Raw genomic sequence first — 27,744 nt, forward strand, 5'->3', positions numbered from 1 at the left:
GGTTGACGAAGAAGAAACCGAACAGCCTGAGGCCGCGCTCCCTGAAACACCCACAGGTAGTCACTAAGCTACCCCATCTCTCCCTCCGGCGTGCACACCAGTTGTGTCTTTTAAAGGTCGCACCGTGACTACGTCCGATTCTGTTTGCGCCGAAAAGGACCATCTTCTGGCGTTTAATTTGGCTAAAAGTGTCTGTCTTCTAGTCGACATGGAGCACCATGCCCATCTAACCACGCTGAAGGCCATACGATCTGCCAATAAATCGCTTATTCTGGTAATGCTAAATTGTACTTATGTTCTGAATTTGCCACAAACTTGTCGTTCGGTTCTTCTAACTGTATATGTTCTGCAGGCCGTGCAAAAGAACCAAATAACCCATCAGCGCATGCTGGAATTGCGAAAAACGACAAAGGCGGCCACTGCAGATGGCAAAGCCAAGGAAGCCAAGTAGAAAGAGCTCCAAACAAAATTTGCCGAACTGAGTGCTATCCGCGATCGCTTGGCCAAGCTTGTTAGTACTGCTGAAGAGGACAAGCAAAAAGCTCTGGCCGAGCGAAAGGATCGTTACTTTCGAGAGCTTGCTAAATTAGAGAGGAAAAAAAGATGCCGAAATAAAGGCACTTCAAAAGCAAATGGAAGATGCCGAAGAGCGCGACTTCAAAGAGGGTGAGACAGTCTATGTCAAACAATGCGAGGCCACAAAAGATATCTTCTTCAAGAGTGGTTGGAAAACCGCGTTGGAGAAGCTTGGTCACGCACCCGACGTTGACATTTTTGTGAATCCCCCCCCCACACTACATACCGAGCTACATGGTGGACTACGCAAATGTAGTCCAACAGAAGCTTCTGCAAGAGGGGGTGGAGGAAGAGGAGACCGCTAATTCGATGGATGTTCCACCTACTGACACAAACCTTAACCGTTAGTCTTCCCTGCCTAGCACGGTTAACGTGGAGCTATCGACCGAACTACCCCACGGGGCAGTTGCTCAGACCGGCCTTCCTTCTGGCGAGGTTCGGGTTGATCTGGACGCTGACCTTGATGACTTATTTGCTTGAGATATTCCTTATTGCGTTTTTTCCTTTTGTGTTTCCTTTTGTTTTGATTGAATGTAACCGGGCTACAAGCCCCTCACTCTATACTCAGTTACAAATGAATGAAAGAAACTTTTGTTTTTTGACTTTTGTTTGTTTGGTCATAGTATTTTTCTGTTTCAGTGTAGCATCTTTTCTGCTAGAACGGCTAGCTTAGTTAGCTCGGCCTTACCCTATCCTTCTCATTTTTCGGCTGAGGTATTTATCTCGGCAAAAGAAAAACTTGGGAAATTGCAAAACTTTTATAATCCGCGATTTTTATCCCAAGCTGAAGAGAGAAAACCTGCCAACCTTCTTGAGCCCAGATCCTTATCTCGGCTGAAGAAGAGAAAGTGTTGGTCAAACCTGCTAACCTGCTTGAGCCTAGATTCTTATCTCAACTGAAGAAGAAAAAGTGTTGGTCAAACCTGCCAACTTTCTTGAGCCTAGATCCTTATCTCGTCTGAAGAAGAAAAAGTGTTAGTCAAACCTGCCAACTTTCTTGAACCTAAATCCTTATTTCGGCTGAAGAACAAAAAATTTTGGTCAAACCTACCAACTTTCTTGAGCCTAGATCATTATCTCGGCTGAAGAATAAAAAGTGTTGGTCAAACCTGCCAACTTTCTTGAGCCTAGATCCTTATCTCGGCTGAAGAAGAAAAAGTGTTAGTCAAACCTGCCAACCTTCTTGAGCCTAGATCCTTATCTTGGCTGTAGAAGAAAAAGTGTTGGTCAAACCTGCCAACTTTCTTGAGCCTAGATCTTTGTTTCGGTTGAAGAAGAAAAAGTGTTGGTCAAACCTACCGTCCTTCTTGATTGCCCCCAATGGCAATAAATATGGACAACTTTTACAAACAGAGGAGAGAATATTAACCAGAAAGAATTTACTTGTTTTATTAAAAAAGCAAAATTACAAGTGTTTTAAGAAAAAGTTAAAAATAAAATAGTTTGAGATTGGTCGTGTTCCATGGCCCGGGAATAGCTTTGATGTCCATATCTTCCAAGTGGTATGCCTATTTTCCCGCTAAACCAATCACTTTGTATGGTCCCTCCCAGTTAGGTCCTAACTTGCCATCTCCCGGTACCAAAGTGTTACCCATTACTTTGCGCAGTACCCAATCTCCAATCTTGAATTGCCTTGGGTGCACTGTTTTATTATATTTCCTGGATAACTCTTGTTGGTATGAGGCAATGTGTACTAATGCCCTTTCTCTTCTTTCTTCTGCAAGGTCGAGTTCCAGGGTTATGGCCTCACCATTCAAGTTTGGTTCAAAATTTTCGCTTTTAATATTGGGGAGGCCTACTTCTAGTGGGATTACCGCCTCTATGTCATAGGCCAAGGAAAAAGGTATTTCGCCAGTCGATCATCAAGGTGTAGTACAGTAAGCCCATAAAACATGGGAAAGTTCCTCAGCCCACTTGCCTTTTGCTCTTTCCAACCTCTTCTTCAGACCGTCTAAGACTACTTTGTTGGAAGCCTCAGCCTGGCCATTAGCTTGGGGGTATACCGGTGTAAAGTGTTAGAATTCTATTTTGTATTCTTTGCAAAAGCCCCTAAAGATTTTGCTATCGAACTGAGTGCCGTTGTTGGATATTAAAGCCTTGGATATGCTGAACCGAGTTATGGTGTTCTGCCAGACGAACTTATTGACGTCCTTTTCTTTTATGGATGCGAGTGCTTCTGCCTCCACCCATTTTGTAAAATAGTCCGTTGCTGCGAGAAAAAACTTTATGTTGTCGGGCGCAGTTGGGAGTGGTCCTACTATATCCAAACCCCATATTACAAAGGGCCACGGGCTGGTCAATGGTAGCAACTCTCTGGCTGGTTGATGTATTTGGTGTGTAAACTTCTGACATTTCTTGCACTTCTTGACATATTTCTCTGAATCTGCTTGCATGTATGGCCACCAATACCCTTGTGAAATTGCTCGGTAAGCCAATGACCTTCTCTTTTGGTGGCTTTCGCAAACGCCTTCGTGTATTTTGAACAAAAACGCCTCGACCTTGCTCGAATTTTGTTGACTTCTTTCTTTTCTTCAAGTAAAATGCCATCTTTTAAAAATATTATGATGTGGTCTATCCAGGAAGGGCCTAGTTTGGCACAACAAGCTTCGGCTGCTTCGGGTTCTTTAATACTTGGTCTGGGTAGGAAGTCAATCAGCAATGGGTGTGGGATAGATGTATCTTCCATTGACGCAAAACTGGCCAACTCATCTGCTTTACTATTTTTCTCCCAGCCAATTTGCTCTATCCGGACTACTTTAAACTTCATGATCTCCTTTCTGACCAAGTCTTGGTACTTAGCCATCCTATCATCCTTTCTCTCGTAGTCACTTGAAATCTGGTTGACTACTAGCTGGGAGTCACTATACACCATCAGCTCGGTGGCCTTCATGCGAAGTGCCCATTTCAAACCTGCTAGCAATGCCTCATACTCCGCCTCATTGTTGGATGCTGAGAAGTCAAGGTTGACTGCCTGTTCAATTGTTAGGCCATCCGGTGAGATGAGGACTATGCCCAGTCATGCACCGTGCTTGTTGGATGCTCCATCTACGAAGAGTTTCCACATCTCTCCGACGAATAGCTTCCAGCAAGTGGAAGGGTCTGATGATGTCTTGGGATTAGGGGCGTTGCTGATGCCTTCATCTAGGTTAATGTCTGCCGTTGGGCTTTGATCCCTACTGTCTGACTGTCTCAAGACTATACTTTTGGGTGAGTCCTTGCTGGCAGTGCTGTGGTCTGTTCCTTCTTCCCTCTCTTTAGGCCTGAATGGCTTGCTATGCTGTTGGGCGTCCTGCTTTGGGGGCTACACTATTCCTACGACACTTTTCCCTCTTCTTTCCGTTGCCAAAGGCAAGTCAATCAGGCAAACATGATGACTTCCTGGCGTGAACTCGACCACGAAGTCTGCCAAAGCTTGGGCCTTTATTGCGGTTCTTAGTTGAAACTTAATGTCGAACTACTCTAACTCCACTGCCCACTTCAAAATTCGTCTCGAAAAATCCGCCCTTTCAAACAAGGCTTTTAAAGGGAAAGTCGTTAAGACAATCACGGTTTGGCCATGGAAGTAGTGCGACAATTTTCTTGAGGCCATCATCAAAGCTAAGGCCAACTTTTCCAATGGCAAGTACCTTGTTTCAGCGTCTAATAATGTCTTGCTCAAATAAAAGATTAACAAGTGTTGTATTCCCTCAGCTCTCACCAACACCACGCTAACTGTATGCGGGGAAACTGTAAAGTATAAAAAGAGCTCCTCTCTTAATACTGGGATTACTAACAACGGAGGAGAGGTTATGTAGTCTTTAAAGCTTTTCAGGGCGCGGTCACACTCATCATTCCACTCAAACTTGACCTTCAGCGCTTGGAAGAATGGTCGACACCTATCTGATGACCGACTTATGAACCGGTTGAGCGCGGCTGCTAGGCCAGTGAGATTCTACACCTCTTTGACTGTGTTGGGCCTCTCGAGATCTTGGATGGCTTTGATCTGAGAGAGATCAGCTCCTATATCCCCGTTGGTCACTAGAAAGCTCAGGAATTTACCTGACCCTACGCCAAATGCGCATTTAGATGCGTTCAAACGCAACTTATGAAATTTCAAAATTGGAAACATTTCATCTAGGTCCCTGAGATGGTCCTTCTCATCTTTGCTTTTGACCACCATATCATCTATGTAAGCCTCCATTGTTCTTCCTAACAATGGTTCAAACATTTTGGTGATCATCTGTTAGAATGTAGCCCATGCGTTCTTTAGGCCAAATGACATGACCTTGTAGCAATATAGTCCTCTAGGTGTTATAAATGAGATGATCTCCTAACCCGGTTCATACATAGCGATCTGATGGTAACCGCGATACGCATCAAGAAAGCCAAGTCGGTTATGCCCTGCTGTTAGGTCCATCAGTTAGTCTATTCATGGTAGGGGAAAGCTGTCCTTTGGGCATGTTTTGTTGACTGTTTTGTAGTCTATGCAAACGTGCCATTTGTTGTTCTTTTTTGGTACCACTACAGTGTTGGAAATCCACCTGGGATAATGTACTTCTCTGATTGCCCCTGCCTCCAACAAGTTTCCCACTTCTTCCGCCACTATCTCTGCGTGGTGGAGTGCCAACTGGCGAGTTCGCTGTATAACTAGTCTGGCAGTTGGATGGACATTAAGTTGATGGCAGATGAAATTAGGGTCAATGCCAGGCATGTCATACGGCTTCCAGGCGAACACTTCGATGTTAGAGATCAAAAATTCCATAATCTCTATTCTCTTGGTGCTGAATAGAGATGAGCCAAGCAAAAAGAACTTTTCTGGGTTCTTTTTATCCATTCTTACCTCTACCAAGTCTTCCACTGCCTTCTGTTCGGCTGTTTTGCCGACGTTTGTGAATAATTCGTTGCTTTCTGGCTCTTCTACCGTTTGTATAAACCCTTTTGCAACCCGGCTGCCGTTTATTGTGACAAAGCACTGTTTTGACATGATTTGGCCCCCTATGACTTCTTCAATCACTCGGGGAACCGTAACATCTAATGATAGGTTGATGCCACCGATCGCATGGCGTATAACCATGTTTTTTCCAAGATTATGTTGTAGGTGGAAAGGACTTTCAATACCCAAAATTTCACCTGTTTTGTCATCGTTTTTGCCTTGACTGGCAGAATTATCTTGCCCACCGGCCACTCTGGCATTGAGTTAAAGTCGACTAAGGAAGATGTTGCAGGTGGCAAGTCTCTGTCCTCCAATTTTAGTTGCTTGAAGGTCTCATAGTACATTATCTCATAAGAGCTCCCTTGGTCTATTAGGATCCGCTTGATGTCGAAGTTCTTGACGCACAAAGTAACCACTAATGCGTCGTTGTAAGGGCATTGTAACCTTGCTAGGTCCTTGTCAGAAAAGGAGACGACGTTCGTTGCCTCCGTTTTTTTCTTTTTGATGGTAGGTTGTGCACTTAGTACCTCTCTCAAGTGTTCAGCCTTTTTTATCATCCCTCTGAGCTCACATACCCGCTCGTGCTCGACGATCCCATGTATCACATTGATTATACCTTGGGGTGGATCGTCGATCGGCATCCCATTCGGCCTGTTGCAGTCCTGGGGGGTCGGTTGTGTTCCCCCCTCTATATATTGGTCCAGGTGACTAGCAGCCACAAACTCCTCTAGATGTTGCCTCAACGGTGTACAATTTTCAGTTCAGTGCCTCTTTTCATCATGGAAGGTGCAACGATACCTCTCATCATAGCTCCTTTGTGCTTCTCCCAACTTGGCAGACCGTCGGACGAAGGGTTCGTCGCGTATCTCGCTAAGAATCCGGTAAATAGGTTTGTTGAATATTGTGGTGATGGCAGTGCGGACTCTCAACTTCCTCGCTTGGGGGTCCTTTCTGTTGGCTCGTCTACCTCGTCCATTCTTGCTCGGTTTTTCTTCTTGTTCGACTGTGTTTACTTTTGCCGCAAGCTTTCTATCTGATATCGCTGTTGTGCCAGTTTTTGCTTTGGTGCGTGCGACATCTTCTTCTACTTGGATGTGCTGATGCACTCTTTCCATTAGGGTCTCCATTGTGAGGGGTGGATTCATTGTCATTGAATCCCTTAATTTATTGCCAGCTCGCAACCCTCGCTTGTACTGCGCAATAGCTAGGTTTGTGGGGCAATCTCCAATTTGATTGAAAGTCTCCCAATACCGATTATTGTAAGACCTCAATGTTTGCTTCTCGTCTATATCTATGGAGAGAAGCTGGTCAATCTCCACAGGCGTTTTGGTGTTTGTTCTGAATCTGGTTGCAAATGCTTCTGCTAGTTGCGCCCATGAAACTATGCTATCTTCTAGTAACCTTTCAAACCATGTTAGACCTAGGTCACCAAAGCTAGAAGGGAATAAGATACACATTAGAGCCTCGTTTCGCTGATACACAGCCATGACTTGGCGGAAGTGGCTCAAGTGCATGTAAGGGTCCGACTTTCCCTCATAAATAGTGAATTTGGGGTGGTGGAAGTCGGAGGGTAATGGTGCGTTCTCTATCGCTGGAACGAACGACAAGCTCTGCAACCTTGCTAACGCTTTGTCTGCTAGTTCATAGGCAAGGCGTGGCTCTGGCATTCCTACCTCGACACTTCCATGTGTTCTAGGAGCCAACTATTGTAGTGCGAAGACTCTACGGGGGTCACGAGCCTGAGTGACGTCCCTCCTTCAAGCCCTTTCCTCAAGCACTGTCCGTAGGTACGCCGACCTAGGCAACTCTGTGTGCCTAGATGTCGTTTGGTGTGAATGTGAGAGTCGATAACTGCTTTATTCTGTGTCAGACCTTTCAGTCCTCGTTCTCTCAGACCTGGAGTAACGAGTCCTGAAAGTCCTCGATGGTGTATCGCCTAACCTTAGGCTTCTACTTTCAGGGTGTGATGGTGTGACTTGTCTGTCACGATCTTTTGAGTGGCGAGGGTGCGCCCTGCTCTTGCCCACCTCTTCTTCCACCGCCCCTTTGCCCTTTATCTGGTGCTTCATAGTCTCCATGTCTGCCGCCATCCTCCGTATCAATTAGTCTTGCTTCCTTACCCAATCTTCTAGAACTTGAGGATCCAACTTTTGCCTCTGCCTTTCAAGTCTTTGGAAGCGACGAGGACTGGAGCCTCGTCTTTCACGGGTATCTCTCCGCGGGTTCCGTTGCTGGGGATCTAACTCTGCCATAGGCGGGATAAAAGGTAAGCTTTCGCGCCTTCCGCCCTCCTCCGGGATTTGCCCATCAATGGCAGAGTGTGGCAAGTTTTTATTGTGCGCCATTGAAATCAGTTGAAAGAAAACTTAATCAAGAGGTTCGTTCTTTGTGATTGTAATTTCCACAGACGGCGCCCATTGTATGAGGACAAAATAATCTTCTCGTATAATCCTGTTGATCAAGTTTGCACTTTTCTAAACGTCATCGTTTTTCTACTTGAAAACACAAACGTGAGCTAGCTGGTGGGTGTGTGCCGGAAACCTCTCTGATGCCTAAGTCAGCAAATAGACAATAGACACAAAAGCTGTGTGTATTTGAGAGTAAAAATTGTGATACCTGTACATAGGTCCTGTCATGAGCTTTTATAGATTCCGCCTGGCACAATCCTAGTAGGACTTCAACTCTGTTTAGCAGAGTCTGCATAGGAATCACACTCCCAAGGATAATGTCTATCCTGATAACATCCTACTCACTACCAACCAAGTGAGATGACTTAAACCCTTTACCTCGGTTTGGTAGCACCTCAACCGAGCTAGCATGGTCGTGCCCTATGCCAGACTCAACTGTGCTCACACAGCTCGGTGCTACTTTAGGCAACACCGTAAGTCTTTACTATTTAGACGACGCCCTGTAGAGCTATCATACACCTCGGTCCTCTTTCCTTCGATACCACGGTCCAGGACAGCCAGACCAAGCCACTGGTAGCCTATCTCTGACCGAACTGTTGGGATAAAGGACCAAGCTTCATTACCTCGGCCCGTAGTTCGGCCCAACATCTAAGAGATTGGACCTAGCTCGGTCCATTTCAACAGTTGCACTCAGCTCAGCCCAATTTACATAAATTATCCTCAGTAAGCAAAATGCTAAATATACGAAATTTTGTATAAATAAAATTTATTTAGAATGATATAATAATGATATTTTTGTGATTATGAAGATTGTGATGGACTTTTTTGACTTTTAATGAATACAGTTGAAAAATGTAAATTTGAGTTAAGCTGTATCTTATATTTTCCTCTTACTCAGTTTGTTTTATGGATCTCAAAATCAATTTTTCATTCATATCAAAACAAACTAGTTTATCATTATTATATTCCTCATAACCTGTCTCTATCAAAATGAATAAAAAATCTCATAAAATAAAATTTTAAATAGTATGGAAAAAAAAATAATAATTTGTCATTATAAAAACAAAACCTCATAATTGCACATCTTTCTTGATAGGAACACAAAAAAAAAATCTTCATTATTATGTATCCCGGCCAAAAGAAATGTTAAGAGAAAAATCAGACACAAATCAACTACAAAAACTTATGCAACACATGATTTTATGATTAATTTTATAACCAATTATGTGTGAACTTATTTACAAAAATGATATTATTTTATAAACAATAATAAATTTGAATTTAAGAGAAACTCAACTCAAACAGAATATTCATACACATGAATTTATTTACAAAAATTATATTATTCTTATAAAAAAAAATATTATATATTTTATGTATAAATATAGTTTTCCATTTTGATATCATATTTATTAAATCCGTGTCAATTAATCCAAAGATTGGTTATTGCATGCGAAAGGAGTGTTCGCACCTGTTGTTGTTTGATTGCTATCATTCTCTTTGCACTTCGTCTAATTACGTGTTTGGTTTGTTAATATTAATTAAATAATTAATGTATCACACTACTATGCTTTTCCACTATTGTTAATTTAGGCTATTGAGGAAACAAATTAGGAATTCATGTAAATTGCCACCTGAATTGATAGATTTGTCACGGTTTTTTTAATTTCTTAAAATATTTCAAGATAAGATAATTTCTATGAGATCTAAACTGCTTCAATTCTTTCACCTCTAAATCATTTAAAATACTGTTATGATTATTTTAAATTTCACAGTAGTATTGTGTGCTAAATTAATGGAGAATACAATTCTTAGCACTTACACTTTGTTTGGATTATAGGATGGGGGGGGGATATTGTTATCTCATTTAGGCGAGAAAATAAAAGAAAAAAAATGATTGTGTATTTTCTCAGTATCATGTTTGGATGAATAAGAAAGCAAAACTTGTGATGGAAGAATATGAGCAAGTTTTTTTTTTTTTTTTTTTTTTCCCTTGAAAATTTTGATATTATAAATATTTTACAATCAATCAATGTTTCACACAAAATCTCATCACTTTTTATGAGAAATAAAATAAACTTATTTTGGAAATATGGTTAAAAGTCATCTTCTAGCTTTTAACTCATTTTAAGTCACGTCATCTCTCACATTTTTTACACGTTTTTTCAAAAAGTCAGTTTTTAACCATCTTCATAGTAATGTTTGATTGGTGGATTTGAGAAAAAATTTGGAAATAGAAAAGAAAAAGGTATATGGAATGTAAATAAAATATACGTATAAGTCATCTACTTTCACATACCTTTTCTCTTTTCTTTTCAAAATTCATCCCCAAATCTCCCAACCAAACACACTGTAAGGGAATTTCTCTTCTTACTATTTCTCACAATTTATCACCGTTTCTCAATTAACTTACAAACTAAATATGAAAAAAGAGTTTCATGTCTTATCATTTCTCACCGAATCATCCCATCTAAATGGAATGTTAGGAAAATTTCTATAATACACATCCAAAAAAAGGCTTAACATATGCCCTAGTTACAATTTTTGTGATATTTGGTTATATATGACTCCACATGGTATTGATTATAACTCATATAGTTGTTATTTTGATTATGACTAGAGATGTTTAATTACAGTTCAAGTGATGCTTGGTTATGATTCATTGTGATCCCTTTAGTTACAACTAAAAATAGTTTAGTTGCGACACTTTATGATATTAACACAATAAAATGTCACAACTTGCAACCGTCCTTTTTTAGAGCGTATATTGTTGAAGGACCCCTATACTTGGGGATATATCTCGTTTGCACTCCACTAGTTTACAATTACTTTCTTCCTAAGCAAAGTAGACTTCATATGTGTTTATTAAGGTAGGTCCTACCACATGCGATTATTTTGTATGTATAACCTTACCAATAGAGTATATATATATATATATAAGGCTTACAAGTAAGTAGACATTTTTTGAGAACCCAAAAGAGTAAATTAAAATGAGCAAACCTCTGCAAAGGTGTTGCTACAAACTAGTGAATTGTGTATTAGTAATGTCAGTTCTATGGCCAGTGAAGAGGCTTTGTCAAAACAACTGGAAGCGTGTGGAGCTAATGATTCTGAAATCAGAGCTGGAAGGATTCAACCCAGAATATGTTGATTCTAGTGAGCTCTACCAACTTGATTGTTAACATCCTCTCTTTGTAGCTTGGACAAATATACAATTGAGTGCCACAAGGTAATATATTCTCCACTCGAATCGAAACTCTATATCTTGATTTTTATTTTCACTTTTTTTATTTTAAGTTGAAAGAATAGTACACCTTCCTATACAAGGTAGCTCGGACTAACAACCAATCACCTTAAAAAGTCCCGCTCGGTCACAAACTCACCCTACCAAGCTTGGCATATATCTTGCTATTTATTACATGTTGTTGCTTTGTTCATAGTGTAAAATGAAATAAAAATCTTAAACTAACCCGAATAGTTCAATGGTTGAGTCAACTCTATTCGTCCCCCTTCTAGGAATTATGGTTGTGGGTAGGGCAGGCCTTACCATTAGGCTATTTAAACCAATGCCTTAGTCCTCAATCTTATGAAGGTCCCATAACTTGTTTATTTTACAGACTTGTATTAAGGTAGTAATGAAAGGCTTGTCATTTTAAAGAAGAAATTACATCTAGTTAATTGGGAAACAACCACATCTGGGAAGGAGTTTGGGTATTGTTCCAATTAGAATTAAGAATACACCAAGGATCCTCTAGAGTGAAATTTTCCTAAAATTTCCTAGAGTGCTATATTATGTGGTTGAGATTTACTGGCAAGTCACATCAGAAAAATTGATGTAACTTGCCAGTAAATCTCAACTATACACTGTAGCACTTTAGGAAACTTTAGGAAAAAATCACTCTAGAGGATTCTTGCTCTTAAGAATAAAGCTTTGCTTGCAAAATGGTGGTGGCGTTTTGGACAAAAGAGCTTTTGTCAGGATCCTCCCTGCACTGCAGATTGTGCATCGTAAGTTAGTTAATCGAATGGTGGTTTAGTTCTGGTTATATGAAGCTAATAAAACAGATATGGGAATCCTTTGTTTTTTGCTTTTGTGTGGAATTTATGGATTTTGTGAGAAATGCCTCAATTTTAGTGTCACATCTTGGGTCAAGGCTAGGGTGGAAGATGGGTGCTTTACACTTAACCATTTCATGTTCTCAATCGACAATGTCAGGCGGCTCAAGTTATGGAGACTGAAATTGTAACTGGGTGTTCTTCTCCCTAGGGATTTTCCTGTTCATATTGTTATCTATTCTTTGTGTTCTTGCTCTAGTTGGTCCCTGGCCAACTCTCTGTACTCTTTGTTTTCTGGCTTCAGCCTGTTTGTTTGTCTGTCTTCTTCGTTTTTAATCTGTTTTTTTTTTTTTTTCCCTACTGCACTAGGGTGTCTCGCTGTTAAGTAATTCGGTTTGGCTCGGTACGAGTTTATGAGAAATTTGGCATTAAATCGAACCTTGTGATTTTGTAGTTGAGAAATCACAACTGATCATATAATTCGGTTTAATTTTGTTCATTTTTTTATTTAGTATAAATGAGAGATTCACCACAGATATTGAGATTTTTGGTAAAAATCTATAGAATTCCACATTGGTAATAAATGAAAGGATATGTTGTAGGCATGCTCTCTAAATGTACTAATATTAACAATTTTGGTAATAGTTACTTTTGCAGGGGAAAAAAAATTAAAATTAATAAAATCATACTGGGAAAAGTCAATTACAAAAGTTTAATTAGTAATTTTACACTATAAAAAGCAAAAGAGTAATTTTTAAATAAAATAAAATATTAAAAATTATTATTGTTATTTAAATAACAAAGGTTTAACTCTATGTTCTGCTGTGGGTTAATGCAGTGCTATTTGGTACTGCTTAGCTTGTGTTCTTTTTTGTATTCGAGGGAAAAAAAAAAAAACCAAAAATTTAATCCTTATAACAAAGTAAATCCTAAACTTTTAATTGTATCAATTTAAATTCTAATATTTTAATATCAATCTCAAGCTTCCCTCTATTTCAGTTAAACAAAATTAACAGAAAAGCTGTTGGTTTATTTTCCCTGCGAAGGAAAATACTATAAATACGAGCGTGCCAACAAAAATTAAAAAATCTTTTCAGATTAAATTTAAGCCAATTATCATATGATTGTGTTGACGGTTCTTTTGCTTTAATGAAGAGGACTTCAAAATTGCCAAGTGTAGAGAAAAAAAAAATTAAAAGGAGAAGGGAGACGGAGAAAGATGATTAAGTGCATAAAATAAAGTGCAGAGAATTAAACGCATGAAATATAAATGACAAGAAAAATATAAATCAATTATTTCTTATTTGAGTTCTTGCCCTTTTACAATGTAGCCATGAATGACTATTTATAGACAAACATTTGTAGGAAAAAGCTACTTAATAACTATCATATTATTCCATCTTCCACATTTCACACTCCATAATCTTCTACTTTATCTCCATGTCTCCATAACTTCTTTTAACCTCCAATTCATGCTTCATATTCTCCACTTTGTCTTTCATCATCTTTGTACATGTGTTTAATACTTTATAACTTCTCATAATCTCCAAATGAGTAAAAAAGTGTCACATAACCTGCAATTATATAAATAATAACTAATAAAATTTATTTATTTATGATGCCAACAAGAGCGTACTTAGTTGCATGTAAATGAGCCTAATGTCATAAAATGAGAATTGAACTCTTACCTAGAAACCTTAATTCCCTTGAGTTCTAGCAATTCTTGTCTAATTCCACCAATTTCCTTTAATTGCCTTGCAATTTTTTCCCTCTAAGCTTGGATTCAACCTCCTCACACTCTATCTTTTTTGGAGACTCAAGGATGAATGGGTGTATATATGAGTGTTTGCAAGAATTATCTTAGCCTTATATAGGCTCGATCAAGCTTAGACTAATTAGTTGCCATTAGCTTCATTAATTTATTATCATTATCTAATTCCAAGTTAGTTTCTAATTAAACTTATCATAAAATTTTAAAAATCCCAAATAGCACGTAAACCTAGGCAATTTCATGTTCAGATGCCGATAAGACCTTCAATTCGCATATCGAAACGGCAATTCAAACATATATTCCTACGTCAGACAGATATAATCACAAATAATACATGAAATCCACAATTAACACATGATTTCATCTTAATTACTTATTAGGCATTCTTAATCACAAATAATTAGCTAATTACGAATCAGGGTTGTCACAGAAGAAAGGAAGTATAGTGGAGAGTGGTGGCAATGAGTTGCTTCGAGGCCATAGTGGTTTCGTCTGTGATCTTAGTGTGGTTTTCATCAAATAGTAATTGTAGAGTCGGCAATCTATGTGCCTCGACGAGTCTACAACTTCAAGACCTCCATGTTTTCGCAGTAAGGGAAAGGGTCCAAGAGTAGGAGAATAGTGGCGGCGGCGACAGAAGAGGTTCGCTCAGGCGATTATTTGAAACCCTGGATATAGGGTTTGAAGAGAGAGAGAGAGAGAGAGAGAGAGAGAGAGAGAGAGAGAGAGAGAATATGTGTGTGTTTGTGATGTTGTGGTATTTACACATTATTAAAATATATATATATATATATATATCATTAAAAAAAAGGGGTAAATTATACAAATGGTCTATGTAGTTTACACAATGTGTTAATTTGGTCCATATTATTTCAATTTGCTCGATTTTGCCCCTTAATTTAACAGATTATGTCATTTTAGTCCAATAAATAACAGTTGTTAAGTTTTGTGGACAAAAAGTCTACACAATGTGTCAATTTGATTCTTGTAGTTTACACAATGTATCAATTTGGTCCCTATAGTTTATACAATGTGTCAATTTAGTCTATATTGTTTTAATTTGATCGATTTTGACCATAACTAAATTGACACATTGTGTAAACTACAGAGATCAAATTGACACATAGTTTGATTTCTCGTCTACCAAACTTAACAATCGTTATTTATTGGACTAAAATGACACAATCCATTAAAATAAGGGACAAAATCGAACAAATTGAGACAATAGGGACCAAACTAATGCATCTTGTAAACTAAGAAACTATTTGTATAATTTATCCTTAAAAAAAAAATGATTCAGCCCCATTCAAATGTACCTTACTTGATCAACTTTTATCCCGTAAAAATTTGAAATGTAATGTAAGAAAAGTGTATTTTTTGTCAATTTTAGAAAACTCAAATGAGATTAATTATATTTTTATATTAATATTTATTAGAATATTGTTATTTTTTATTTCCCAAAAGTAAATGCATATAATACATAAGTGATTCATAGTAATGTACGTAGAATATTTTATTTTATTTTAGAGCAAATCACATTAATAATGTTAAGTTTTTTTTCTCGGCATTCAAATCATAAATTTAGGGGTTATTTGGGATGATTTAAATAAGTATATTTTTTTGCCTTTTTACGAAAAGATGTGTAGAAAAATAGAGATGTGAGGTGATGGAAAAAAGATAAAAAAATGAAAAGATGAATTATATAGGGGATGCCAAACCATCCCTTAATTTTGAAACTTTTAAGGCAGTAGCTTTAACTTTAATAAGAATGATAATAATTTGAAAAATTATATTATTGTTATCTATTTATTTATATGTCAACAATTTCGTCCATGTGCCACCTATGTTGCATACATGTACACAATAATAGTGTACGCAAATATATGAGACTTTTACGGGAAATTTTACTTACATCACAATTTTATCTCATGACACTTACCTTCTCATTACGCCATTAAAAAATAATTAAAAGCCCCATCACACCCTTTATAATTACACATATTCCTTTTGAATTACTCTGGTGTTACGTTTCCAAACAAGCTATATTTGTCCAGCCATCTGTTACCTCACGTTTGCAGATTCACTTTTCTTAAAACATCATTTTTTTTTTTCTAAATTTATGATGGGCCTGTTCGATTAGACATTGCCAAACAATTTGGATTATTCCAGTGTTATGTTAAACAAACTAGATTTGTTCAGCCATCTGTTGCCGCATGCTTATAGATTCACTTTCTTTAAAACATCAAGCATTTACAAAAATATGGAATATACAAACATCTATAAAAACATGCATAAAATTTGTCAATACAAATATCTTCAAATTTGTCAATACAAACATCTATAAAAACACATTAAGATGTCATCACAATTCATCTATTTTGATAGTTTTGGTAGTTGCTATATTAGGGTTGGCAAGTGTATGAAATTGATCAATTCGGATGATATATACTTTCTCCCATCTATTAGCGCATAGGTGATAAAAACGAATCGAATTACTTGTTTTTGGAGATACTAAATGACCAAGAAGCAGATAAATCTAACAAATCATTAACAATGTACTACTAACCTTACTGCAATGAATAGAATCATAATCATGCAAGCCAAAAAAAGTTTTTTAAAAAAAAAATCAAAGAAATGAAATTGAAAATGTTTAGTAGTGAATTACCTGACATGTACTTTTTGTTCGACAGTAGGTTACTAAACTAATATTTTTTGTTTAGTAGTGGATTATTGAATATGTATCTTTTGCTCGGTAGTGTGATTCCAAACTATTTGATTTTGTCCGGTTCTAGTTCACCGGACAAAAGTCAAATAGTCTTGTTCAAAAACGAAACGAAAACATAAAAAATAAAGAAAAAAAACCTCACCATTTCACTTTTTTGTTTGTCCTCATCACCATTTGTTTGTCCACTCATTTCTTTTATAATCAAAATATTATGATTCTTACTTTTTAAAGCCTTATATAATAGAGAAGAAGAAACAAGAAAGGAAAAAAAAAAGTAAGGATTGAAGTGTAATGGGTCTAAAGAGATAATCAAATTATTATTATTTTTTTTAATCTTTTGTTAAAATTAGGGGGGATCTCAAATGAAAGATATTAAAGAGTAAATGTATTGTGTGAATAGAATTTTTGACTTTTACTCACACTCAAAAGAAATTATACAACAAAACGACTTAGGACACTTCATTTAGAATCACTCTCTTTTTTATTTCACTTGTCAGGCTTCCCAAATGAGAATTTATTTATTTTAATTTTTTTTTTTATTGTAGCCATCCACCTCCTAAATAAATGGCTAGTATTAATATGATTTAAGGGCTATGATTAGGCTTCTAAAATATTCTAAGATAGTCTCATCCTTCAAATATATTTTAGAATTTTCTAAATCATTCTAGTACATTAGTGGAATATTTTTCTGTACTTCTTTAGAATACTTTAGAACCATCCAGAATGTTCTACATTTATTTAAATTTGATCTAATATTTCAGATTCTTCTACGATATTCTACAATCTTCTAAATTTTTTTAGAATTTTCCAAAATCTTCTAGATTTTCCAATGATGTGGAAAACTCTAGATATTGTGTTGAATCTCAACAACATATTTATTTATGTATCACCTATATGTCCACTATTTTCACTTATTTGTTTATGTATTATCTATTTATACAAATCACGACTATCACCACCAGCCGCCAGCCACATCAGGTGACTTTTCTAATGACTTGTCAAGTGACTTTTTCAATGATCGATGATCTAGCAACATAGATAAAAATAAATAAAAATATATTATTCTTCAAAATAATAATTTATATTTTTGACTGAACAATTTCATTAATTCATAATCCAAACAAAATAAGCATTGAATCTAATATCATGCACTTCTTAGAGCATCCAACGGCATCGCGTTGACCCAAAAGACAGAACCTGTTGTGCTTTAGAGCACAGGTACAATAGGAAGTATATGTTCTTGTTTTCTTCTATATATATATATATATAGCTTCTTCTTCTTTTTTCTTTTTTTCTTTCTTTTTTTTTTTTTTTTTTTTTTTTTTTATAATTTTGTATCCGGCCCATTTACTGGGAGACGATCCCACAATCCATTTATGAGAGTCCTAATTAAAGTCAAGGCTTTATATGGACTAGGCTCAAGAAACTATTTACACCTAAGAAATTTTGAATTTGAAACCTTAAAAAGAGCACACCCCTAGATCCCATACTTTAAACCACTAGATCAACCCATTGAGGTATCTTGAGAGACTATTAGTTTAATCTCATTTGCTCTACAAAGAATAAAGAATAATTTTATGCAAATTAATAAATTTTATAATTTTTTCTTATCCATTCATGTGATACTGATTGTATAGGACCAACTGAAAATTAGGTTGTTGGTGTGACCTTTCTTTACCGAGTGTGAGTTCGAGTTTGGATGCACCATGCATCTTCTCATTCCTTTATTCCCATCTTCCCAATTGTAAGGGGGAATAATGTGGATCATAAATAAAGTAAATCAAGTGATACCATTATAAAGATGATTTATGCATGCAGGAAAAAATATTAAATTTAATAAAATTATATAGGCAAAATGTGAAAGCTTAGAGGTCATTGCAAGGCTTTGAGATAATTCATTAGAATAGGTCTTTGTTTTAGTTCTATGGTCCAGACTTACATCAAACTGATCTTAATGATTAATGATGATTTGTGTTTAATTTGATCTGGGCTATAGTAACTAGGCCCAGTGGGAGAACAGCCCCCTGTGAGAAAAACAGAAAGCAATTGAAAGAAGAATGTTGCTGAACCTCTCTGTTTATTCATTGACTGAAAGCAACTTTAAATAGAATATACAAAACAAAGTTAGTGGATAATATGGAACTAATCTTGATCCATGACTAACAGACTTCCAAGATAATAGAATACCCCTAAAACTTAGGACACTACAACTGACTCCCAGAAGAACAGGACAACATAGACTTATTCAAAAAAATAACAATAATTAAAATAAACTCTTAACACCCTCCCTTAAACTGAGTATCTTTTAGACATCAGTTAAAAGAGAAAATAAGCTCCAGCTTCTGCATGACAGTGGTCTCCTCTTCCCTCAAACAACATCCTTCAACGAACAAATTCCCAACATTTGCCTCAACTTCACAAACACAAGTAGCTTGAGAGGCTTGGTGAAAATATCTGCAGCTTGATCTTCACTTCTATAGAAAATTAAATCAATGATACCATCCTTACAGAGATCACGCAAGAAATGATATCTCACATCTATATGCTTGCTCCTCCCATGTAAAACTGGATTTTTGGAAGGCTTGATTGCAGAAACATTATCACAATAAATCAATGTTGGACCTTGCTGCTGGTAGTGGAGTGCTTCAATTAACCTTCTTAGCCAAATAGCTTGACATGAACATGACGCTGCTGCAACAAATTCAGCTTCAGTTGTTGATAGAGTCACAATTTGCTGTTTTTTGGATGACCATGGAACAACCCCTATCCTTATCATAAACACGTGACCTGAAGTGCTTCTTCTATCATCAGGATCCCCCGCATAATCACTATCAGTGTAACAAAATAGACCAGATTGTGCTCCCCTTTTATAGAAAATACCAAAATCCTTTGTACCTTGCAAGTAACGAAATATTCTTTTTGCTGCTAAGAGATGAAGCTCTGTTGGATTCTCCATATAGCGACTGATTAGGCTGACAGCATGCATTATATCAGGCCCGGTTGAAGTCAAATACATTAGACTTCCCACAATTTGCTTATAAAGAGTGGCATTTACCTTATTTACATCTGACTTCTTTTCGAGCTTCAAATCAGGTGCTATTGGGGTTCCAACTGAATTGCAATCCTTCATATGAAACCTGTTCAAGACTTTTTGGACATATTTCTTCTGAGAAACAAAAATCAAAACTAATGACTGTACTACTTCGATGCCGAGAAAGTAGTGCATCAACCCCAAATCTGTCATATCAAACTCAGTCATCATAGATTGTTTAAAACTATCAAACATGGCATTATCATTACCTGTGTAAATCAGGTCACCCACATATAAGCATACAATAAGAATTTTTCCACATTCTCCAAGCTTTGTAAAAAGTGTATGCTCATATGGACATTTATGAAAGCCTTCTCTAGCAAAATAAGCATCTACACGACTGTATCAAGCTCTGGGTGCTTGTTTCAATCCATAAAATGTCTTCTTTAGCTTATAAACTTTTTGCTCATTTCCTTGCTTCATATACCTGGGAGGTTGATTCACATACACTTCTTGTAATTCGCCATGTAGAAAAGCTGACTTCACGTCTAACTGCAAGATAGGCCACGAATTTTGTGTAGCAATGGAAAGCACCAACCTGATAGTATCTAATCTTGCAACTGGAGCAAACACCTCTTTGTAATCCACCCCAAACTCTTGCTTATACCCTTTTGCCACTAAACATGCTCTGTGCTTGTCCACTTCTCCCTTTTCATTTAACTTAGTTTTGTAGACCCACTTGACATCTATTGTCTTTTTCCCTTTTGGAAGATCTATTAACTCTCATGTGTCATTCTTCTCTATGGCATTGATTTCCACATCCATGGCTTTCTGCCACTTTGTTTCTTTGACAGCATCTTGAAATATTATAGGATCACAATTTTTAAATAGAGCAAAGTGCGTGAGTGGATCAATTGTTTGATCAAATCCACTTACCTCATAATCTTGCATCCATGCTGGCCTCCTTTTAGTGCGTTGAGATCACGATCCGGTTGAAGCATCAGGATGTTCTCCTGCTGAATTTGATGGGAGCATATCACTAGATATTGTTGTTTCTGGACTTTGTGGATTGGTGGGGATGGAGTCTGATTGCTGCTGCCTATGATCATTTGAAGGCTGATTACTTTCTTCATTATTTCCATCAAAATTTGTTGGAATCTACTGCTGCTCTGAGTCATCAACAACCCATATCCATGACCTTTCTTCATCAAACACTGCATCGCGGCCGACAACAATCTTCTTGGTGATGGGATTATACAACTTATAGGCCTTTGAATATTCACTAACACCAAGAAAAATACATTTTTCTGCTTTGTCATCAAGCTTCTTTTTTTTTATCAGGAATGTGAGCATATACTATACATCCGAAAATTCTAAAATGATCAACGAATGGTCTACGCCCAGCCCATGCTTCTTCAGGTGTCATGTTTCGAATAGCTAGTGTGGGACTTCTATTCAATATGTGAACTCCCCAATTGACTGCTTCAGGCCAAAAACTCTTTGGAACGCTTCTCTTTGCCAACATACTTCGCACCATGTTTAAGATTGTACGATCTTTCCTTTCGAACACACCATTTTGTTGTGGTGTATAGGCTGCTGTAAGTTGCCTTTTGATTCCATGTTCTTCACAAAAATTTGCAAATTCTCGTGAATTGTATTCTCCACTACGATCGGTTCAAAGAATTTGAATAGCTCTCCCAACTTCTTTCTCAACCAGGGTCTTATAACTTTTAAATGCTAAGAAAGCTTCAGATTTTTGCTGCAAAAAATATACCCATGTTTTCCGACTATAATCGTCAATGAATGTAATAAAATACCTCTTATTACCATTGGATGTCGAATTTATGGGCCCGCAAATATCAGAATGGACCAGCTCCAGCGTTTTTGTAGCTCTTCATGCATTCCATTTTGGAAAGTGATCACGATGCTGCTTACCAACAACACACTCTTCACAGATTTGCTTAGGAGGATTAATTTTTGGAAGGCCTGTTACCATCTCTTTCTCATATAGGGTCTTTAACCCATTAAAATTCAAATGACCATAGCGAAGATGCCATAGCCATGTTGAGTCTTTCACGTTGGCAGAGAAGCAAGACTGAGTATCATACTTGATATGTAATGGAAACATTCGATTTGCAGTCATCTTGACATGAGCAATTGCACCTCTTTTGGGATCATTAATTAAACAGACACCATCTTTGATTGTGATTGTGTAACCTTTCTCTTGAAGTTGACCCACACTAAGCAAGTTGCTTCTCAATTCTGGCACATGAAAAACACTAGAAATAATCTGAGTAGAATTATCTCTAGTTTGAATGTGAATATCACCTTTTCCCGTAACCGAAATTATAGAATTGTCACCAAACTTTATAGAAGTTCGAAAAGATTCATCCAAGTTTGTAAAAATTGACTTACTTCCACACATATGATTACTGCAACCTGTGTCTAGATACCATAAATTCTGCTGATTCCCTTCCATGGTATGACACGCCATTAGAAGAGTGGCTTCTTCTTCTCTCTCTACAAAATTGGACTTTTCCCTTTTTTCTTTGTGTAAATTAGTACGGCATTCAGACTTATAATGTCCATACCTGTGGCAACGGTAGTACTCAATATTTGATTTGTCCCATTTTGCTTCATGATTAGTTGACTGCTGATTGTAATGCTCCCTACCTCTGCTTCTTGAATTTGGAGTGTGGTTGTCCTCTTTGTTATTTATGGGTCTGCCATCACGACTTTCTCTTCCCCTACCTCGTCCGCGGCCTCATCCTCTACCTCGACCGGATCCTCTTGTTGCTGAAGATTCACCATTGGTTGAAACCTTCAAGGCTTGCTCCTCTGTGGTACTACGGTTGAGTTTTTGCTCATGGACTTGCAACGAACTCTGATACTCATCAACCGATAGTTCATCAATGTCCTTGGACTTCTCAATTGAACAGACTATGTAATCAAATTTCGTAGTCATAGAGCAAAGAATCTTTTCCACGATGATAACATCTTGTATCTAATTACCATGGATCCGCATCTTATTTGCAATCGCCATTGTCCTTGAAAAATAATCTGAAACACTCTCACCAGATTTCATTTGAAGGGTCTCGAATTCTTGGCGAAGTGCTTGGAGTTAGGAGCGCTTGACCTTCAATGTGCTTTGATATTTCTTCTTCATTGAGTCCCATATCTGCTTGGAAGTTTCTTTTCGGAGAATGGTCTCCAGAATTGTACGATCAATTGCCTGAAATAAGTAATTTTTCACCTTGAGATCCTTCAGCCTTTGTTTATCGAGTCTCTTCTGCTGTGCTTTTGACAAAACTGCTCCAGTTTCCGATTCCACAAACCGGTTGCTACGAGTGTCCAATATTCTTTAGATCTTAGAAAATTCTCCATCAACATGCTCTAGTGATCATAGTGACCATCGAAGCGAGGAATAGCTGGCTGGACATAGTTATCGACTACCTTGTCAGCCATGAATGATTACTACTGATAGTAAGAAGACTGCTGCTTCTAAGGAGAATTTCTTGGTAGCTCTGATACCAAAATATGAGAAAAACAGAAAGCAACTGAAAGAAGAATGTTGCTGAACTTCTCTGTTTATTCATTGACTTAAAGCAACTTTAAATAGAATATACAAAACAAACTTAGCAAATAATATAGAACTAATCTTGATCCATGACTAACAGACTTCCAAGATAATAGAATACTCCTAAAACTTAGGACACTACAACTGACTCCCAGAAGAATAGGACAACATAGACTTATTCAAAGAAATAACAATAATTAAAATAAACTCTTAACACCTCCAAGCTCAAAGAAATTATTAGAAATTTGGCCCAAGTCCCTCAAACATAATTTTTTGAAAGGTTCCTTAGGCTTCGTTTGTTTAGAAAGAAACGGGATGATAGAAAGTGGAGTGAAATAAAAGAGAAAAAAAATTATTTCCTTGCATCATTAGAATAGATGGAAATTTTTGCAGGAAAATGATGGAAAAAAATATAATCACTGCATAATAGGAAGTTGTGGAGAGAAATATGCGCAAAGAGGAAAACAAAATAATCATTGTCAAGTTTTGTGAAAAAATATATATTTTCCTGTATATTTTGCAAGGAATCATAACTAATAATTTAATTTGAATTGTACAACAAACTTTAGTTTCCATTACTTTTTAGGATTCTTTATCTAAACACAAACATATTTGGATAAACTACCAATAAGTCTTAATAGTTAGACTTAATTCGGTGCATATCATATTTTTTAAATCGTCGCTAAAAATAATTTTTTGTGATAATTTTTTGTAAATGTTGCTAAAAATTGATAATTAGAGACTTTTTTTGTCATTATTTTTATAAATTGTCGCTAAAACTTACAATTAGTGGCATTTTTCTGTGACGAATTTTTCAGACTATTGCTAAAAGCTGAGAATTAATGCCTTTTTTTGTGAAATTTTTTTAAATTGTGGCTAAAACTTATAATTAGTAATATTTTTGTGATAAAATTTCTTAATTGTCGTTAAAAATTAATAATTAGTAACGTTTTTTAATAATGTTTGATGAAAAATATCATTAATTATCATAGAACGTGTTAGATAATAAGTCCACATATTTGAATTTACATGTAAACCTCTCCAAAAATTTATTTTTAGTTTTCTTTCACTTTCCTGTATTTTTTATCTAACCAAACTGAGTTTTAACTGTTTTTAATGAATAAAATCTTTTAAAATTGATTTTTCATGCCATAGGGACATAATTACTGCACAACCTTCTTCTTATTTACAACTTCACCCTTTCTATTTTATTAGGGTAACATATTATTTGAAGCTCTTTCTTCTTATTTTTAGAAACAAACGAAACAGAAACAACTGTGATTAAAGCCGAGCATCTTGTGGAGGAATACACAAACAGCCGTCATTGAAGAGAAAGGGAGAGTGAGATGCAAGAAAGAAGATGATATGCACCGATTTAAAGAAAGATGAAAAATGGCAGTGTCTATATTTCTCTATATTTCATTCATGCAAGTCAAATTTTTTGAATTTTATTTTGCGGTAAAGTCGGAGTGAAATTTTATTGTACGAGATTTTTTTTTCATTTTTATCTAAGTTCATGATTAAAATTAATTGAAAGACTAATTTTTAGAATTCTAATTTTTATTTTACAATATTTAGAAATTCTAATTTTTAATTTTATAAAATTTAGTTTTATCAATTTTAATTTTTAATAGTACAATTGTAATTTTTTAAATTAATAATGGATTTTTACTAATTTTAAAATTAATCATTAATCATCTACGACTAATTTGGTATTTTTTAGAGTAAGTTGATTTTTTAATCAATTTTGGGTATTGTTTATTTATTTATTTTATATACAAAATCATTAAAAAAAAATTGATATCAAAAAGTATTGTGATCATTGCAGTGATTTGTAATGGTGCTGGTCGAATTTCAGTATCCAAGCTAAGGTTAATATAGTAAAATGTTACTATTTTCACTATTTAACATTAGTTTGTACAATGAAATTGCACTATATGTTTTTTTAGAAGGAATTTTACAGTAAACAAAAATCTTATTTTATAAAGGAGGGCAAATTCTATTTCCACACATTTAATTATCTCAATACATACACTTAATGAAATATTATTTTAATGACAATTATTTCCTAAATTAAAATAACCATAATGGACATCCACCAACACCCACAATATTATATAAAAATATTCTCTGTACATATCTTTTAAAATTAAAAAAAAAAAAAATCTCAGTGTAGACCTTTTGACTAAAAAATAACTGAACCCTAGTGTGCGTCTTCAATTGAGCATTTCCTGTGGAACATCCACTGGAATCTACATTTCCACTTGAGGATTGGATTAAAAATAGCAGCAACACAAATTTTGGTAATGAAGCTGGGGATTCAGAAACGGTTACCACAATATCAGTGGTTGTTCAATTGAGAGATCCTCTAAGGATATATGAAGCAGTTGGTGGGCCTGTGATAGCATTGATATATTGAATAGGTAGCAATTCTGGGAACAATGATAAGGAAAAGAGGTTCAAAGTGGCAAATTTGCATGTGGGAGGTTTGAAAGTGAGGAGTACATGGAAGAGGAATGAGTGGGATATTGAGAAGCAAAGACTGACTGCCATGCAATGGCTGGTGGCTTATGGACTGGGAAAGGCAGTAGCAACAACAGGAAAAAAAAGGCAAAGCATGGATTGTTGAAGGGCCTTGATTTACTGTGGAACATTTCCTCACGGGTAATGGCTGACATGTGGCTCAAGCCAAATTTGGAGGGTTTTCAGTGGAGATTCAATAAGGTCTTCAGTAGAGGTCTTTAATAGAGGAAAAGTGCATACACATACGAAACCTATTGATTTTTGAAACTTTCTCTTTCTCTCTCTAAAAACCTCCTTCCCAGGCCTCAGTTTGGGCCGGCCGGCCGCCGCCTTCGGCTATGGAGGTCGGCTGGCCCAGTTCTGTTTTTGTGTTTGCTTGTTAGTCTTCCTTTTAATAAACTTGATTCCCCCATTATTTTCCCACTGGGTTGCTGTAGATTTTGCTTGGTTTGTTGGGGTGTTTTGGTGAACGTTATGGATGTTCACTGGGTCGGAAAAGAGGATGAACCAGATCTGGTTAGGATGTTCATTCGGGCGCTTCTTTGCGAGTGGAAGTTTGAGGGGTGTTCTCCGTTCAGATCTTTGGAGGTGTTTCGGTGTGTTTCGGGGGGAAGCACTAGTGTTGAAGATGATCCAGATCTGTGTAGGATTTCATTCGAGCGCTACTGTGAGTATGGGAGTTTGAGGGGTGAACGGCGTCCAGATGTGTGGTTGTGTCTCAGCGGTTGTCTTGATTAAGAGGAGGTCGGCATAGTGGGTGTGTCTAGCTTTGGGTTGTTAGAGCTGTATCAGCAGTGGAGAAGTATCAGCGGTGCGAGTAGTTTAAGTAGTGGGTGTGTCCGGCTTTGGAGTAGAATCAGCAGTGGAGTAGTATCAGCAGTGGGTGTGTTTCTGCGGTGGAGTAGGATCAGCAGGAGGTCGGCGTTGGGTTGTTCCGACCATAGGAGTGGAGGTGTCATGGTTGTTTAAAAAATATGGATCAGCAGGAGGTCGGCGTTGGCTTTGGCCAAGGTAGCTTCCGCCATGGTTGTTTAAAAAATATGGATGCGTTCAGGCACAACTACCAGCAGGTTGGTGTTGGACCGGCCTGCACAGAGGTTGTTCAAATTTCTTGCCATGGAGCGTGGAGAGTGTGGGGGAGAAGCAAGGTAGACCGTAGCTGTGAGATGTGGCAGGTATGGGAAATTGTAACGAGGGTGTGGTTGAGCATGCTACTAACGTGGCAGAGGTGATGGCTATGGAGTATAGCTGTGTATAAAATATGGATGCGAGTGTGTGGTTTGGAGCAGTGTGTGGTTTGTTATAGGGAGTATAGCAGCAGGGGTGACTTTTTGGGCAGCATAGGTGATGGCTATGGAGCAGTGTGTGGTTTGTTTCGGGGAGTACAGCAGCAGGGGTGACTTTTTGGGCAGCATAGGTGATGGCTATAATTGGGAGTACAGCAGCAGCGGTGTATAAAATATTTAATAGTAGTGTGTGGTTTGTTGACTTAGTGTGGGGTTTTGGTTTTGGGTTGCGTGGGTTAATTTTGCGGGGATTCATGTATTTTATTTTTTTTTAGTTAAGTCCTTCTTAACTCTTGTTTAAAAAAAAAAAAGTGAGGCCAAGGGGTTGGTTGTATGGATGCGAGTAGCAGTAGTAGGGGTAATTTGTACTTTCCGAATCTCTCTCGATGCATGTCATCTTCCTGTACCTTAATTTCATGCTGTTAATGAAATTTTTCTTTGCTGATCAAAAAAAAAAAATAGAGGAAAAGTGTCTTCACTTCACTTGGGTGGGTCTGTAAATGTGGAAATAGGGTTAATCAACAAGTGTGTGGAAATGAGAATTAAGTGATGTGTGTACAATGGTTATGAGTGAATAGTATAATTATAATTTTTAGTGTGTGAATTGAGAAAATTAATTAATAATCAAATTAATAGGTGTGTATACTAAAAAAAGATGTGTATTGAGATAATTAAGTGTGTAAAAATAGAATTTACTCCTTTAAAAATAAAATTAAACAATTAGAGTATTTGGTAAATGAGGTGTGCATTGTCCTTCATGCTTCAAAACTTCGTCGCATATTCTTTTGACAATAAAACTTTAAAAAAGGGGCTACAACCCAAAATCCCAAAATTTATAGTGGATAGAAGTATTTTTCTCACTTGCATCTGTATTTGAAT

The 27,744-nt window shown here is 36.9% G+C and overlaps 1 long non-coding RNA gene across 1 annotated transcript; it reads left to right on the forward strand.

The window, feature by feature from the left end:
* Window positions 1–10,847: 10,847 nt before the first annotated feature.
* Window positions 10,848–25,811, forward strand: LOC145799292 (uncharacterized). The gene is made up of 2 exons (XR_014341245.1): window positions 10,848–11,125; window positions 24,311–25,811. It is a non-coding gene; the product is annotated as an uncharacterized LOC145799292 (long non-coding RNA).
* The last annotated feature ends 1,933 nt before the right edge of the window (window positions 25,812–27,744 follow it).

This window comes from Camellia sinensis, chromosome 1 (genome assembly GCF_055761805.1).
Source record: "Camellia sinensis isolate YWXY chromosome 1, ASM5576180v1, whole genome shotgun sequence".
Taxonomy (NCBI): domain Eukaryota; kingdom Viridiplantae; phylum Streptophyta; class Magnoliopsida; order Ericales; family Theaceae; genus Camellia; species Camellia sinensis.